General features: G+C 41.4%; 1 long non-coding RNA gene across 1 annotated transcript in view; it reads right to left on the bottom strand.

The window, feature by feature from the left end:
- Positions 1 to 1,649: 1,649 nt before the first annotated feature.
- LOC146865414 (uncharacterized) overlaps positions 1,650 to 6,000 on the bottom strand; it is a 341,143-nt gene continuing 336,792 nt past the window's right edge. The window contains exon 6 of the long non-coding RNA XR_014970150.1: positions 1,650 to 4,497. This is a non-coding gene — a long non-coding RNA (uncharacterized LOC146865414). The remainder of the gene's footprint in view (positions 4,498 to 6,000) is intronic.

Below are 6,000 nucleotides of genomic sequence, written 5' to 3'. Positions count from 1 at the left end.
TAGAAGTAAAATGGTGAATTCCAAGAGCAGGATACAACTTAAAATAGAAACAGAGTCCAACTCTCTTTTCATGAGAAAATAAATCAGATCTGTCCCTACACTATTCTAAAGGGTTCCCATCTAATGCCTTTCTATCAGATCCCAAAAGGTGTCAGCACGTGTTGACTTCCTGAGAAGTACTCACGTCAAATTGGTTAGAGTGCTTAAGGCTAGGAGCGAGGTCTACGATGCTCCTTTCTCTCTGAAAGCTAGCAGAAGTCTGGGGTCTCTGTCTCTGCGCATCATATAATATAGAATTTGATTCTCAGTTACATCCTGGTAACATTTTCCATTGCAACTTTTTCTAAATGGGGAGGTTCACGCCTTTTAATTAAGAAGGCTTTGTGCGGTGCAGTGGCCTTGGTTCTCAGAACAGTCAGACACGAAAGATATCCTCCCTTCTCGCTTCCTTCTGTCTTCAAAGCATTCCTTGTATCTTCTTCCATCTGAAAATAATGAGTTGGCATTCCGATACCTGCAGTAGGGTGAGAACACTGCTATTTTCTGAAAACAACATGCATTTCAGTATTTAATTCTCGAGAAGCCAAGGAGTTGCAAAACAAGTACAGTCTTTGGCCTAGGAAATCGGGCATGTTAAACACAAATGATTACATTACATAACTATGAATTGACCTGCTTTTATATACTCAGGCATGATGATACATACATGATCATTTTATAACACGACACTACAGTAAATGTGTAAGTGATTTCACTAAATACATATTCATGATTATAAAACACTGCACTCGATATGCTTCACATGTCAACTATGACTATAATGCACCCATACAAAATAGAGTGCTGAAAGCGCTCTATCAGTTCCCCACTCTTATGACTAGTGTCATAACACCATATTACATTCGTTCAGAATCTCCTCCGTGTAGCAAAGACTGACCTAAACAGAAGATGTAGCTTGCTGTTCGTGTCTAAATCTTTCTAACCCCTTAAGATGCTGGTAATGGCTGTCCTGCAGTCTTTTCATTTGCCGTTCTCGTTTCTTTAAGAAATTTTTTTGATGTCTGGCTCTTTGCCATTTGCATGCTTTGATGACTCCCAATAATATAATTATGCAAATGACAGTTATGATAATGGGTTTCAGGATATAACCCTTAATTCCTTGTCCCAAACTGCCAAACCAACTGCCAATTTGTCCGAAACCCTTGCCAATGTGATCCCGGAGTCCCTCAGCAGCCAAATTACTCCATTCTTGGTGGATATCTGAAATATTAGCAATAAGGGGCCATATGTATCATTCAAAATTGCGATCGCAAACGCCGAAATTCTGTGAATTTCTGCGTTTGCGAGCGCAATTTAGCTAAGTGTGATGTATGAAAGGAAAACAGCTTTGCAAAATAAGGAATCGCAAAATTTGCGATTCCTTATTTTGCAATTGCATTTAAGGAATCGCAAATTGGGATTCCTTAAATGCAATGTAAGAGGCCCAGAAAAAGTGCAATTTGGCCTTAAGTAATCGCAAATTACCACCAACTTCAAGTTGGTGGTAATTTGCGATTTCTTTGAAAAATTCACTTTTTTGCATTTTTCAAAGTGCCATGTGGCACACATACATGCCCTTAGGGCATGTATGTGTGCCACAGTTGCTCACATGTACATTTCAGGAGTGCAACAGGGTGTCCTTTTGACACCCTGGCACCCTTGAAATTGCATTATCAATTTGCGATTCTCTAATTGAGAATCACAAATTGAGAATGTCTTCCCATTCATTCCTACGGGCCTCTAAGCCCATAGGAATGAATGGGGAGGTATTCCTTAATTGCGAATTGCAATTTGCGATTTGCAATTAAGGAATATGTAGGATTCGCAAAATTATTTGCAAATCCTACATACATAGCATTTTGCGATTCTCAAATAGCGAGTCTCTAAAAATCGCTATTTGAGAATCGCAAAACCAAAGTTTCATACATATGGCCCATAGTTCCTTATATCCCGACTATTGTCCGGAATATAAGTGCAGCACTGTTGGACTCTCAAAGGTTTACAGACTCCTCCAGCTTTTTCTAGTAGGACGTCTAAAGCAAGACGAATTTGAAGAACCATGGCCCTAATAGAGACCATCTCCCCATCTATTAATAACTGGATTTGTGCCGTATTCACGGAGAGTTTATTCACTATCGTTGCCAGCTTTAAAATGTTTACATCATTCAAAACCACACCTAAACTAGGTATCAAGGCTCCAAACACATCACCGATAATTTCTCCAGCACCAACACCACGTTTTCCTCTATAAGAGCCCAATTTTTCCAAGGTCCACAAATCATCCACATGAAATATATTGGGAAATATGATGGCTAAATAACATGTTCCATACCAATTCTTGGGCAGTTTCACATAAGCATTCTTACCACACGCAAAATAAACATTAGGCACTATGGTCAATTTATCCAATAGTGCTTTTCTTATGGACTCTTCAATCAGAAAAATGTGTTCACAATCACTTTCACCCACAAATATTTTGTCGTAATATGTGGATGGATGTCTAATGCACAATTTTCCTTTTTGCTGAAAGTCTAAAGCTATGGGTCCTTTTGCCTTGTGATCTAATTCTTCCTTGGTCCATGGCAATACATTATGCTTCGGATCTGGATGAAACAAAGTTTGCCTATGTCAATCTTCTATCTGATCCACGAACTTCTTTTCAATGTCAGTTAGCATGCAGGTTAAATTGTGTCTGTGTGCATAGGACATATCTAGAGTGATGGTAGGCATGAAGTACTTAGACATGCGCTCTACTTCCTTGTAATAATCATATTTGTTCATGTATTTCAGAACTGGCACTTCAGAGAGTACCACATCATAATTCGAGAAATGATATTCAAAATGGGCTTTGCTGTAAAACATACTTAATAATATACTACATGTAATGCCATAAGTCACGGGCAAATGATGGTATTGTATGCCTTCCTCTACTGAAGCAGGTAATTACATGCACACATAGCATTCTTTCTCTTCCATCGTGTCCACGTACTCGTATAACAAACGTGCATATGCATTCAGCGTGAAATCACCCTTTGACAGATCTACATGCAATCTACGACTAGTTTCCTTGATCATTTCCTTATCCTTCATAGATGGACCATTCTCTATATCAACATTTGAACCAGGTGGGGTACGGGTAGGTTGTTCCCCATTCTTTTCATCATTGGAAGACCCACTCAAAGATGTGACAATCACCATGATTATGACAAGCAGCACTATTGCTATTAGAGTTCTAATAATACTTTTTTGTTTTCGATTAGATGTTTCGGAAGCCATGTTTCCACTGTCGTATTGGACACACCAAAGAAAGAATCAAAATCTCTGTATTCTTCTCTATACTTTTAGTGTCAAATTACGATGTTCGTATTAATTCCTTCACTCGATTATTGCTGAATTCAGTCCATCAATACTAAGCCTATTGCAGAGAAGTAGTCAGCCCAAATCCTGAATTTTTCTCTCTGGTGACAGGACCCTAAATTTAAATCTTATTTCATTGGGTGCTAGGTTATCTTCTTTCTAATGCCTAATGCGTTCTTTGATTAGATTACAGTTCAAGCTTAATCTCTAATGAGGTTAGAGCCAAGTATTTGGAGAACCATTTGCAGGTTTTCAGCATGGATTTCTTCCAATTCCAAGGCAGTAAGCTGCCGACCAAAAGAAGGGAAAACAACTTGATTAAGGATCAAGAATCGCAGTCCACTCAACCTGGGCAGATTCAGAACTTGCAGTGTCAGGGTTCCACAAGCTTCAACACCTGGGACTAGCAACTGAATATCAATCGAGAGAGTGTCCCCTCCGTAGCTCACTGTTCCAGTTCCCAATCTCCCGGAATTCCTCGGTCTCTGCATCTGCAACCACGTATGTCCACTCAGGAGATGCATATTTCTTCTTGAGCATCTTAAATCATCCGGATTATCTTCTTGTTCACTTTGTTTGGATTCAGACGTTTCAGGAATCGAGGGCAAGATTTTTCTCAGATGCGAGTCTTATGTTCAGCCTTTCTTTTCTTGCTGGCCACTTCTCTGATCTGGCACTTGCTCTCTGTTCTTCCTCTTTGTCTGCTCCTTCTGCGCCAGGCCGTTCACTCGGGTCTGGTTCACAGGATACTTCGACAATGTCGTTGATTTCGGGCTCTGTATTCTGCTCGTCCGCAGTCAGTTCTCTTTCATCCTGCTCTGGTTCTCTTTGTAAGTCTTCAGATTCAGTAGTTCTTTGGGCAACTTGGGGAACGGGTGTCTCCTCTACGGGCTCTGGAACCTTGCGGGTATGTGACGCATGGATCGAATGTGGCAGTCCTCCACACTTCACCGCTGTATTCGTCACCAATATCACCTGATAAGGTCCTCACCAGCAGGCATCCAGACAGCTCTTCCGCACGTGCTTGCGTACAAGAACCCAATCTCCAGGCTTCAGATCATGCAGTAGGTCTCTCAAGGTGGATGCAGTTGCAGCCTCGACCTGGTGGAACACAGAATTAACCACATCAGCCAGTCCTCTACAATAGTCTAACACCATATCATCAGTGATATTTATCAAGGCGTTTGCTGGTACCATAGGCAATCTCATAGCTTTCCCTGTCACTATCTCATGAGGAGATAACCCTGTTCTTCTATCAGGAGTGCTACGCAAACTCATTAGAACCAGAGGCAAGGCATCTGGCCACTTCAATGCAGTTAGCCACTCTCATTTTGATTGTCCCATTCACCTGTTCCACTAAACCAGATGCTTCCGGTCTGTAGCTGCAATGCAATCTCTGGTCTATATTTAAGGCAGCACACAACAGTTTCATGAGTTCACTATGGAAATGAGTTTCTCAGTCTTTTCCACTGAGGTCGGAAATCCGTATCTCTGTATAAGTTCTCGCAACAGCAGCTTTGCCACAGTGAGACTATCACATCGTCGAGTTGGATATGCCTCAAACCAACGTGAAAAGATACACACCACCACCAAAACATATCTCAGCCTATTGCATCTTGGCATTTCAATAAGATCCAATTGTATTCTGTTAAAGGGACCTCCTGATCTTCCACTGAGACTCATTGTAACCACAGTTCTTTTCCCTGCATTCATTTGCTGACATGTAACACATCTATGACATACTTCTTCAGCAATCACACGAAAACGTGGATTAAACCATGTCTGCCTGAACACTCGCACTATGGCATCTCGTCCCAGCTGAATTGCTCAGTGAATGTGCCTGGCCATTGGGCTCAACAAACAATTAGGAAGTATTGCTCTATTATCGGTTGACACCCAAATGCCATCATCTCTCTTTGTGCAACCCGCTCTGACCCATGAAGCAGCTTCTTCCTCTGAGACTTCATCTTGTAATCGTTTCACCTCATCCCATGTATCAGCTACAGCTAACATCATGCTGAGCTCGGTATCTTCTGTTCTTTCTACTTTATATTGCCCAATAAAAACACATGCATGTATGGCACAAAAACGAGCTACTTCGTCGTCTCCCTTTCTGTGAGCAGCGCATTTTACAACTGCTATGGCCTTGGGCTTTTGCAAAGCGTCCATTAGTTGATGCACATATTCGCCATTTCGAATCGGAGACCCTGAGGATGTTAAAAATCCCCTTTGAGACCACAGCTGTCCAAAATCATGAACTACACCAAACCCGTATTGGCTGTCCGTATAGATCGTCACTCGGACTCCATGTGAAATAGTTAGTACAGGCACGTGTCAATGCAATAATTTCTGCTACCTGAGCAGAGAATACTCTATTCAAACAGGCAGCTTCTACTACTCCGGTGATAGTACATACAGCAAATGCTGCTCTTAGGTTACCTTCATTGTCTCTCAGACATGAACCATCAACAAAAAGGATCAAATCAGATTCAGATAACGGTTCATCAACAATGTCAGGTCTGGGTTTGGTAGATAGTTCAGTGACATCTAAACAGTCATGTTCGTCACAATTGTCATCTCCATGGTCTTGGGGAACAGGCAACA

Source organism: Triturus cristatus, chromosome 2_1, assembly GCF_964204655.1.
Source record: "Triturus cristatus chromosome 2_1, aTriCri1.1, whole genome shotgun sequence".
Lineage (NCBI taxonomy): Eukaryota > Metazoa > Chordata > Amphibia > Caudata > Salamandridae > Triturus > Triturus cristatus.
The sequence above is the reverse complement of the archived record's forward strand: the minus strand, read 5'-3'. Positions and strand labels throughout refer to the sequence as shown.